The following is an 11,740-nucleotide window of genomic DNA, read 5'->3' as shown; positions in this document are numbered from 1 at the left end:
TTTCCTGGGTTTTAATTTCCTCCTTTTGCTACAAAATGAAAGAGTTGGACTAAAAGTGGGGTTGTCATTTTACGACCGAGCAACATAACATCTCAGAAAAGAACATAGGCCTTAGAGTCAGGCCACTGGCAGTAATGTTCTCTCCAGTCATTCTTCCTCTCCTCAACCTTATGTCTGCCCTTCCTACCCTGAAGTCTGTCTCCCTTCTGATCCTGCCTGCCCTTTCGTGGTTGTCTTAATTCAAACTTTCATCACCTCTCATTGAGACAGTTTTAGTATACTCCAACTAGTTTTCCTGATAATAATCTTGACTTCTGCACCCCTGAGCTGCCTTTTGGTATGCACCTTTCTCTCTCTGTGGTTGAAATTTCTGGCTTATAACAAGGGCATATTTGCTCTGCTTTATACACCAGTTATTTTATCAAATCATCAAGATCCTGGTAATGATCAGGGAGCAATTTATACTTCTGCAACATGGTTTCCATTATGCTGCTTTCTCCTTCTTTCTTCAGCAAACCCTCAGTATCTTCCCTTACATAAGAAATGAGCAAGGGTTACTTGAGTCTTGATTTTCTCCAGGTAGTGAGCTCGAGCCCCATATTGGGTATAGAGTTAACTTAATAATAAAATCTAAAAAAAAAAAAAAAAATGAGCCAGGTTGTTATCATGAAGGTTTGCCATTTTAATTTATTCCTCACAATCAACACTGGGAGCTCTGTCTCCATCCACACTTCTGGGCATTGGGGGTTTCCTGGGGCTTCAGTCAAGAACCTCTCCTGGGATCTCCATCTCCCTGTGGGATTAAAGACCAAAATTAGAAAGTGTCTTGAAGCCCAGAACTCTGCCTTATTTACTATTTAACCTCCTCTCCTACAGTATGCCTGGTATTTTTATTGAAATAATGAATCCAACCATCTAAGATAAATATTAGAAATAGTCCTTTAAAATTCCCCAGGGTCAAAAATGTACATAAGCATAAAAACCAATGCTGAATGTCTTTTTCTCAGTTCCTCTTGCCTTGTGCCTCCTACTCCCACCTTCTCAGCCCCAAAGACCTGTGGTGGACTCTCAGGCACTCCTTACCTTGGACTCTAGATCCCACATGTGCCAAATCCAATCCGATGTAACCGAAAGAGACAGGCTAATATACAGGGGACAACTGTACTGATCTTCAGACAGCACAGGACAGGCAGAACTTCTCTTCACAAAATGGGATACATATTTTAGTCCAATAATGCCAATATTAGCAGTAATTCCTCACTGACCTCTTCTTCTACTCTGGTATTCAGTGGCTCACTGGTGAGCAGTCTATAGCCAAGGGAAGTCCATGTTAGCTACAGATAAACATAAGCCCACTTCCAGTTCTTACTCCCAGGTGGCTTTCTATACACAAGGCAGGGAAGGAAAATATAGACTAAACAGGGTCAGGAGGCCCTTATCTGTCATTTTAAGGTTAAGAAAGGAATTTGTACCTTGATGGCAAGAAAACCACATCAAAATATCAACTGACACTTAGAACGGACAAGTGAAATATGCTTTCTTGTGGGCATTTTCAGCATTGATTACAGATTGCCCCCCTCCAAAAATTGAGCATTCCTATGAAAAGTTTTGGAAGCCAAAATGGCACAAAATGAAGAAGCTAAAATTAATTTACATGGAAAAATTTTTACCAAAGACCCAAAAAAAAACCTCTCTCAGGTTTTTTGAAGCCTTAGGACACATCCTGCTAACGGATGCATGAAACAAATCCAGGTAAAGCACAGATGCTCACAGACATAGTTTCATGGGGAGATGCTGCAATGCTCTGTGTAATTCCCTGGGAAGGCGCTTGGTGGCGCCACTCCCGCAGCTCGTGGTGCCTGCTGCTTCCGTTAAGGGCTCCCGGGAAATCAGCCCTGACAGCTACTTTCATTTTTCGCTTCTTTCCCGTAGAAGCAAAAATCCTCTTCAGATTACTTTCAGTTAGGGAAAGCAGGTACTCATGTAGGTCTTTTGTAAAAGTGAAATGGCATAGGTCAAACTTTGAAAAAGCAGGGGTATCTGTATCTAGAGAGTGCTTTGTTGTTTAGCGTGGCCCTCTTCCTCTTTTCTTTCTTAAACTGACTCAGTTATGCCATCTGGTGGCCATATAAATTGGAAACATGCAAGCACCCGGCTTGAGCACGGCCTTCACAGTTGGAGAACGTGTGAACGGGTCCTTTCAGAATTATTTTCCTTCCTTTGTAATCCCCACCCCCATTTTTCCATGAGAATACATCCATCCCCGCATAAGGAGTGCCAGGGCATTGAGCTTGATAGTATCTGGATCCCTACAGGGAAGGATAAGGAAGTTTGTCTCAGATGATGAGCAACTGATTATGACAAAAGGAAAAAGGACAAAGGGATACATCCCCTCATTCATGGACACTAATACGAGGTCTGCTTACAGCTTCTCAATAAGAAGCATGGCCCTTTGGGGCCCCTGGATGGCTCAGGGGGTTGGGCCTCTGCCTTCCGGTTGGGTCATGATCTCAGGGTCCTGGGATGGAGACCCGCATCGCATTGGGCTCTCTGCTCAGCAGGGAGCCTGCTTCCCCCTCTCTCTCTCTGACTGCCTCTCTGCCTACTTGTGATCTCTGCCAAATAAATAAAATCTTAAGAAAAGAAGAAGCATGGCCTTTGAGTGGGAAGGGTAGGATGACTATTGGTAAGCAGGGACCAGAACCCAACACCTAAAAAAAAAAAAAGAACTGTAGCTGCATTAAATGTGCTCAAACTTCCTACTATGAAGGATTACATGTCAGAGTACCCAAAAACATCATTTGGATATTCCTAGCATCACCAAGTCACCATCAATGAATGATCTTTGAGGAATCATGAAAAAGCAGACAGGTGTCGCAAAGCCAGAGGTAGCTTTGACTTCCAAAGGTGGACCAAAGGTGAATGTTGAAAATTACAAATCAGTGACTTTGACAATGACTATAGGCAAAAATCCTCAGAGATACAAAAAGGAGTCTTGTTAGGCCTTAAGAGAAGTCACTGTGGCCCCAGGGATTCATGGGGCTCAACAAAGGCAGGTCATGCCAGTAGTCTTCATTCATGTTGTCTTGTCAGGGCTAAGACTGATAGAAATTTCTGAGACACTATAGCAGACCAAGGGTCTGCATGTAATTAAGGTATTTCGTGACTTCTCAAATTATACACTTCTGGAACAAATGGAGAAATCTGGAATTCGTAACTATACAGTTAGGAAAACCCGGAACTGGTTAAATAGTAGAATTCCAAGGTGCTGGGGTTCTCAGTCCTGCCCTGCTCAGTATTGATATCATGACTTGTGTGTTATATAAAGGATATGTTTAGCAAATATGAGGACGGCACAGAGTTTGAAGGATAGAAAATCCATTAGATTCCAGAATCTACCCAAAACGCATCTAGACACCAAACAGATTCTAACAGAAAGAAGTGGGTCTTTCTTTTCTCCATTCCAGATCCCATTCTCTTGTTCTATGGGTTTTGCCCAAAGATTTTGTTCTGCATACAGCTCAGCTAAAACTTGCCTGCTTCCCCCAAATCCTCACTGTGGGTAAAAGCATTTTATCCACTTTAACCTCAAGGATTCCTCCTTTCCTCTCTCTAGCAACTGATCTTTGAAGTCACTGAACAGAATGTTCCTCATTTCCTCGACTACCCCAGAAAACAATCTAAATTCACCAGATCAATATGCCTTCAGCCTCAATCTCAGAGTGGGCAAAATATCCTTCTTATTCCAGGCCAATCAAGGATGACCTTAACATCTTCTCTCTTCTCCCCAGGCCTTGTCTATTAACAATCCTGTCCCCCTCCAGTATCTTCAGCACACCCTCTCAGACTCCTCCTCCTTCCTGCTCTTAAAACAAAAAAGAAAAAATTTAGAGACCCTTTTCTCCTTCCCAATAAACTCTTCAAAAGACTTGTTTCCACCCCTCTGTCAGAGATTGGGTTCTCCGGAAACACACACCCAGATAGAATCCGAAATGCAAGATGTTGATTAGGAGTCAACCTCTCTGACAGTAAATGGAGGAAGCAGGCAGGGCAGGGCAGAGGGAGGCCTGCAGATCTCAGATAGCTATGGTGAGCCCCCCAGAGCAAACCAAGTTGGGCAGAGCCTGCCAGGCCTTTCCAACCCCAGTCCTGCTCAGTCACTAAGTGGGGCTGCCCAGAAACAGGAAGGACCCTGAAGGAGCTGACAGCTGGTGACTGTCACCCTACCTCTGTGTCTACCACTCTCCCCTTGCTTCTCCTTCCTTTGTGGCACCTTGGAAATCAACCTTCTGTCTCCACTCTGTCCCATGGATCCCCTCCCAATCCAATGGGTACTTTGTGATTCTTCCCTTCCCAGAAACTCTGTTGCATTCATTGGTGATAATTCATTCCCTCTCTCTCTCCTCTCAGAAGTCTCAGCTCTTGATTTCCATGATACCTGCCTCTCTACCTAGTCTTAACCTCTCTGGCTGTCCTTCTCAGGGGTCTTGTCGTCTATTCACCACCTAAGTGTTGGGACTCCATCCTCTCCTTCCTCCATTCCCTCCCAGGGGGACCTTGTCCACCATCATCCCCACTGACATGCCAGTGACTCCGAAATCTACTCTTCAGCCCACTTCCTACTTCCTGAGCTTCTAATTCTCACATCTAATTGGTTGCTAGACCTGTCGGTGCTGAAACCGTCAAGACAGGGAAGTTCTGCTTTTCCTTTCGGGCCATGTTCCCACCACGAAGAAGGCTCTTCTTCTGGGGCAAAAATTGAGGGATCCTCTGCACCTGCTCCATCAAGTTCCTTTTTAGGCAGCTACCCTTGCTCTGTCCTGTTTGGGCATGTGTATGAAAGCACTCGGAACGACAGCAAGGACTCTGCCTACGGAAACCTGCATCACTTCTGTATAAACAGCTGATGTTGGGTGCTGAAGCCGAAAGGATATTCATCACTTCTTCCCTGATCACACCCGCTAGTTACCTAACCAGGTGTGGACCTCTGACTCAGTGGGCCCCCAGAAAAGAGTTATTCAGAAGTGATGAGAAGTGATGGTGATTTCTTTTGTAGCTTGTGTTTCTCCTGAAGAAGAATTCCCTGAGCAGGTGGTTTTCAGCCTTTTTTCCCCCCAGTCCTGTATCTATGTGGCAAAGGACTGTATAGGGGTCATTTCTTGAGGAAAATGATCTCCACTGTGTAAAAATGCATCATGCTTAGTGTGTCTGTCTTCTCTTCCCAAGTTGGAATTCCCAGTTGAATTCAATGAACACTTATCAAGTAAGTATATGCCAAGGGCAGGGCTTAGTACAAGACAATCCCTGCCATAAGGAACCTAAAGGATAGTAAAAGGAATAAGTCTAGTCAAGCACCTGCCGGTTTGCTGATGATCACAGAAGCCACAGAAACTAAGTGCTGTGGGGTTCCAGAGAAGGAAAAGGTCTCCATCCAGGCTGGTTTCATAAAAGCATCTGAGAAAGACCTTGAAGGGTAGATCAAATTTCAGGGAGTGAGCGTATGGCAGAAATAAGCAAGAAATAATGATGACACACAAGTAATAGAGAAAAAAGAATGACAAATGACTAAAAGCTTTCAGAAGAATATCTTCAGAGAAATGCAAAATAAACAAAGAATAGTAGTAAGAAAATTTTCTCAAAGCTACAGCCAAATACTGAGACTATACAGATAGCTGGGGAAACAGAGAAAGATTATTAGGATAATATTATTACAAGGAGGTGGGTAAGACAGGCAAGCTCACTGGCCCGTTAGCCCTTCATAGGGCCCAGCTGAGACCCAGCCTCTTTGGATTTCCCTTTCTCACCATCACAGGCAGGATGGGTATTAATGGCTCCAAGACCCCACCTCTATCCAGCTCTCCAAGCAGGACAGTGCTCACTAAGAAAGACATCGCTGCTACATTGGCCCAGTCCTTGGAGTTTGGTAAAATGCTGTCCCCAGTGCTGCTTGAGTGGCTGCCTCCCACCTATACCAGTCCATCCTTCAACCTCATGGGTGCAAGGTGGCAGTTCTGCCTGCAGCCTCCGCATTCACATTTCAGGCAGAAAGGAAGAGGAAAGAGCATAAGGCTTGTTGCAACAGAAGCTATCTTTTCTTTTTTTAATCAGGAAAACAACTGAATTGCCGAAAGCCATGCCAAGCTGACTTCTGCTGATGACTCATTAGCCATAGAGTCATGTGGCCAGCCCTAGATGCAATGGAGTCTGGGGAAGGAACTGTTCTGAGGTAGTATGTGGTCACCCAGACAAGACTGGGATTCCAGCGAAGAGGATGATGGAGTTTGGGGCAGCAATCAGCTCCGCTGATGTGGGAGATAGATGATAGTCCAGATAAACAGCGAACCACAAGATGGAGGAGCCTGCCGAAAAAGGACATTCTGAGTAGATGAGGAGGAAGGGATATCTGAGTAATTCTCCATCGGGGGTGCAGGCACCTGCATGGCTGGGTCTCCTGCTCCCGTGGATGTGGACATGAGGCTGACAGGAAGTGAGTTTCACTTGCCCTGGGTCACTCAGATAGCTAACAGCAAAGCAGGAACGCACACCATGTCCCAACCTGGAGCCTGAGTTCTTTTCACCACCCTATACATTTGCAAACCATGTTCAACGGACCCATGGAGATCCATAGAAGGGCCTCTCAGGGCTCTGGTGAGTATCCAGATGGGTACGTAGTGGGTAGGACTCAACTCCTTGGCCCTCTTCACCCAGAGAAGTTCCACCTGTGTTTTTCTTATACAGTGAGATTCTTTATGAGATTTAACTTGATAAAAATGCCGCACCATTATTTAAAAAACCATTCTGCTGATTAACTGTTGTGTACGTTCATTATTTGGTGAGCATTTTAAGATAGATCTAATTTGGGGGCACCTGGGTGGCTCAGTCAGCTGAGCCTCCAACTCTTGATCTCAGCTCAGGTCTCGATCTCAGGGTCATGAGTTAAAGCCCCATCCTGGGCTCCACACTGGGCGTTGAGCCTACTTTTAATTTAAAGGGGGGGGGCAGATCTATTATTTCATACATTCATAGGTCTTCTACATTCAAAAGTGTGGCCAGTGCACAAGGGGTTCCAGAAACAGTTCATACCTGTTTGGTGCCAGTATCAGAAGACAGCACTTCCTAAAATGGAATTAAAACGAGGGAGGATGGGGTCACACACCTGCAGAGGCAATCTGGAAGGAGCCAGGATATCCCAAGCGTCCCTCAGGGGAGTACAGTATTGGTGGTACCCTCTGTGAGCTTTGCAGAGGCCGCTAGTAGGCAACAGGCTTGAGCCCTGGAACCCTGAGTGAGGAAGAACGGCCCGCGGCGACCGCCAGACTGAGTACAAACAGGCCCTCAAGCGACCCACCTCGAAACAGCCAGAAGCCCTAGCTGACCAATCCGCTAGTTACAAATGGACACAGGTACCAAAACAGGAAAATTCCATACGTTCCCACGCCTCCTCACTCCCCGACTTCACTGTAGCCCCCTCCACTGCCCCCTAGCGGACAGTCTCTCCTTTGCTGTCCTGCCCTCTGCTCCTCGCAGTGCGTTCAGTAACCGTCCATCTCCTGAGTCCCGCCTTGGGTGACTTCTCTCACCGCGGACTCAGCCGGCCCCGGGGGATCAGTCGGGGAGCGCGGCGAGCTTGTCTCCGTCTCTCCTGCAGCAGGACGCCGCGGGGGGAGAGGGTGTCTTAGCAGAAGCCGCTGGTGTGAATTGAAGAGTGCAATGTGTCTGTTTTCAGCTTATTTTCATTCCATAGTCACACGTTGACAGGATGGAGGAAAGAAGGAAGAGGAGTAGGGGTTTCAGTGAGGACTCACACGCAGATAGCTGACTCTCAGACCCGGAAGGAGAGAAATCCACTGACCTCCATACAGGGGAGCTGGTTGCAGCTGCCTGCAGGGAGACTTCGTGTGCATTTTTAAAAGATTCTCCCACTAGGGGCTCCTGCGTGGCTCAGTGGGTTAAGCCTCTGCCTCAGGCCTAAGTCATGATCTCAGGGTCGTGGGATCAAGTGCTGCATTGGGCTTTCTGCTTGGTGGAGAGCCTGCTTCCTCCTCTCTTTCTGCCTGCCTCTCTGCCTACTTGTGATCTCTCTCTCTCTCTCTCTCTCTGTCAAATAAATAAGATCTTTTAAAATTTTTAAGAAAAAAATAAAAGACTTCCCCTCAGGGCAAGTTAAATAGGCACTGGTAGCCCAGAGGCATACCAGCTGGGCAACAAAGGGCCCCTTTTGTGCAAGTTAGAAAAAAAAAAAAAAAAAGCCCCTTCCTTCGGAGGGCCTGAGGCCAAGGGAGCCAAGCAGAGGCCGGAATTCAGCCACACTCACCACCTTCCTGAGTTCATAGGCAAGGCTGGATTACCCAATTCTCCCTGTGCCTCGGGTTATCTGCTGGGGTGCACAGCCCTGCATTCTACACATTAAAGCATTCTCAGGGCACCTGGGTGTCATTGAGCATCTGCCTTCAGCTTAGCTCACAATCCCAGGATCATGAGATCAAGCCCTGCACTGGGCTCCCTGCTTGATGAGAAGATGCTTCTCTCTCTCCCACTCCCCCTGCTTGTGTTCCCTCTCTTGCTGTCTCTCTCTGTCAAATAAATAAAAATATTTTTAAAAATAAATAAATAAAAATAAATAAAGCATTCTCAGCTCCAGACAACATCTGCCTTGGAAGGGAAGAGGAAGAGGCTTGGAGAAGCTTCTTTCCTCTTCCCCTTTCCTGTCCTATGTGGACACAGGTTCGTGCACGTGTGAAGACATGTGCACACACACACTTGCACATACACGTGTGCCAGCACACACACAGTCAGGGGCCTGTTGGGTAGAGCTTAAGCCACTGAATGTTTCAGAAAGAACAGTGATACCTAAAATTGAATAGTTGGTGTAATAAAGGTGGGGGTTATCTTACTATTCATATTTCTTGGTTTTATAGGCCAGTATCTTTTAGAAACCCAACAGGTGAGGGGTGCCTGGGTGGCTCAGTGGGTTAAAGCCTATGCCCTCAGCCCAGGGTTCTGGGATCAAGTCCCACATCGGGCTCTCTGTTCAGCGGGAAGTCTGCCTCCCCCTCTCTCTGCCTGCCTCTCTGCCTACTTGTGATCTCTGTCTGTCAAATAAATAAATAAAATATTAAAAAAAAAAAAAGCCTTTAGAAACCCAACAGGTGAAAGGTAAATATGGAATTAAAGACTCACAGTGTGGTGAAGTGCAAGGAAGCTGATGTTACTCACAAGAGTAAATAAAGTAGGAGGCCCAGGGCATAGGGCCATGGTAGTAGGATTCCTGGAGCTCAAGCACTCAGAGGGCACCACAGCCGTCTTGCAGAGACCCGATGCCCATTCTCTATTTCTCCTACTGACAGAAGCCCAATTTTACTTTGTTTAGAAATGTTCCTTTGCTTTAAAAAAATGTTTTTTCTCAGTTTCCCATGGAGGTAGAAGTGGGTGTGTGACACAGTTGAATGGGTGTCCTTCTAAGTTACTAAATGGGACTTCTCCAGAAATCCTTTCCTGGAGCTGACTCTACGGGCTCGTGTTCCCCTGGCGGTTCGCCCTCCCACTTCTCCCTGCCTGGAGCAGAAGCATGGCAGATGGGGCTCCCGCGGGCCTCTCAACAGCATTTTTTCACTCACTCCACAAACACAAGGAAGTTTCATCACTGGGGACTCTGCATGAAGAAAACAGACAAAAATCCCTGTAAGCTTACAGTCTAGTGGGAGGAGACAAATCATAAATAAACTGCTGGATAGTATGTCCGAATGTGGTAAGGGTTAAAGAGGAAAATAAATGAAGAAATGAAGGAAGACACAGCCAGTCCTAGAGATGACGGCTCAGGAGGTTGAGGGAGCCAGGTTCCTGCTGCTCTGTCAGGAGCCCTGTTTGCACAGTGAGATTGATTTTCTTTTTAGAGAGAGAGAGAGTGCACGCACACACACTTGCAAGGAAGCAGGGGGTAAGGGAGGAGAAAGAGAGAATCTTGAGTGGGCTCCATGCCCAGCGCAGAGCCCAACACAGGAATCATTCTCAAGACCCTGACATGAGCCAAAATCGAGTCGACGCTTAACCAGCTGAGTCACCTAGGTGCCGCCCCAAGATTGATTTTAAATGTAGAAAAATTAAAGCACTAAATTGTGTATTTCATTATTTTTCCAGTTTCTGTTGCTACCAGCTGAATGCCATGACCCCACCCCGCCCGGTGATGACCCTAAAAGAAGACTAACTTGGCGTGCTCCGTGACCGTACCTCAGCTCTCAGCCCCATGACTAGGTTGTTAGCCAGATGATACAAATAGCAAGGGCAAGTAATAGACTGTCAAAAACTACTTCCATCTATGAACATACACAAAACACTGCTGTACAAATACAAGAATTTTTCACAGAACTTTTCTGTAAATTGAAGATTTAAAGTTTCAGTAGTGGTCCGGAAGTTACTTAGCCTTTCAGTGCTGCATTAAATACTAACCTTCATGAGAACAAAAGGTGAGCAGAGGATATACTATGGAAAAAGAGGGGGGGAAGAAGAAAGGGGGGAAGGGAGGGATGAGTCTTTAATACAGAGGCTGCAGACTTCGCCCCCTGCTGAGGGAAATCGGGAAATGCAAATGAGAAAAAAAAAGGCTCTTGTGGTCTCTGTTCTTCCACTTTTGAGTAAAGGTGTGGGTAGGAACAGAAATTTTTCTGCTAAACGAAAGAAAACTGCTATAGCTAATGACAAGTTCTGACTGACATTTTCTCTGCAGTGCGAGGGAGGTCACGGGACGGGTCAGTTTCTCCCTGGTGACCTGACATGAGCAGCTCCCACCCAGCTCCATCAATTGTTACCAGCAATCAATGCAGGCCTCATGCTAGATAGTTTTAATTTTTAAAAGCTAGAAATCTGGATTTTTTTAGGTGAAATCTGCCATTTTTTAATGTTGGAAATAATTCAATATTTTTGGTAAATATTCTGCTAGCAAATTGTGTTTCTGCGGTTATCAAGCAGCGGACCATAAGTTTCTGCCCTCCAGTATGCTGAAGGAACAAGATAAAAAGCTGCTGCAATGAACACTGGGAGAAAGGCAAGGAGCTATCTGATAGTAGGTAAAGTGAGGAGATGGGAAAGAAGGGGGAAATAGAAGAAAAGACTAAAGATGGTCGGATAGAAAGATTTTTAAAAAAATAGGTAGAAAGAAAACAATGTTGAAGAATGTGATCAAGAAGAGATTGAGGGGAAGATGAACCATGAGAGACTGTGGACTCTAAGAAACAAACAGGGTTTTGGAGAGAAGGAGATGAGGGGTTTCGTGAGCCTGGTGGTGGGTACTAAGGAGGGCACGTACTGCATGGTGCACTGAGTGTGGGTTGGAACATTGAAAAATTAAAGTAAATTTTTTTAAAAAAAGAAGAAGAGATTGGGAGAGAGTGAAGGAGCAAGGAAGAAGGTACAAAAGGTGGGAGAAGAATGTGTGAAAGGGGAGGAGATTTGAAACAACAAAGCTGTTCTGGGGTGGGTGGGGTCTTTGGAATAATCCCCCAGAGACACAGGAGTATGCCGGCACTACCAGGGACAAGAGCTCCGCACAGTGAAAGGGAAGTCCAGCTTCTCAGCCTCTGGCCATCGCTGTCTTCTGAGAGTCAAACTGAAAGAGGACTTCAACTATTTCCTTCTGGACCTCTCAGTCTCTACTTTCCAAGTGATTCAGTTCTTCTTTCCAGCTTCTCTCTTAACTCAGGCAAAAGACCCCGAGGGCAGAGCTGGAGACTGACACTATCCCCTC

Source organism: Lontra canadensis, unplaced genomic scaffold (genome assembly GCF_010015895.1).
Source record: "Lontra canadensis isolate GAN:19392208 unplaced genomic scaffold, GSC_riverotter_1.0 scaffold186, whole genome shotgun sequence".
NCBI lineage: Eukaryota > Metazoa > Chordata > Mammalia > Carnivora > Mustelidae > Lontra > Lontra canadensis.
Note: the sequence above shows the minus strand (reverse complement) of the source record.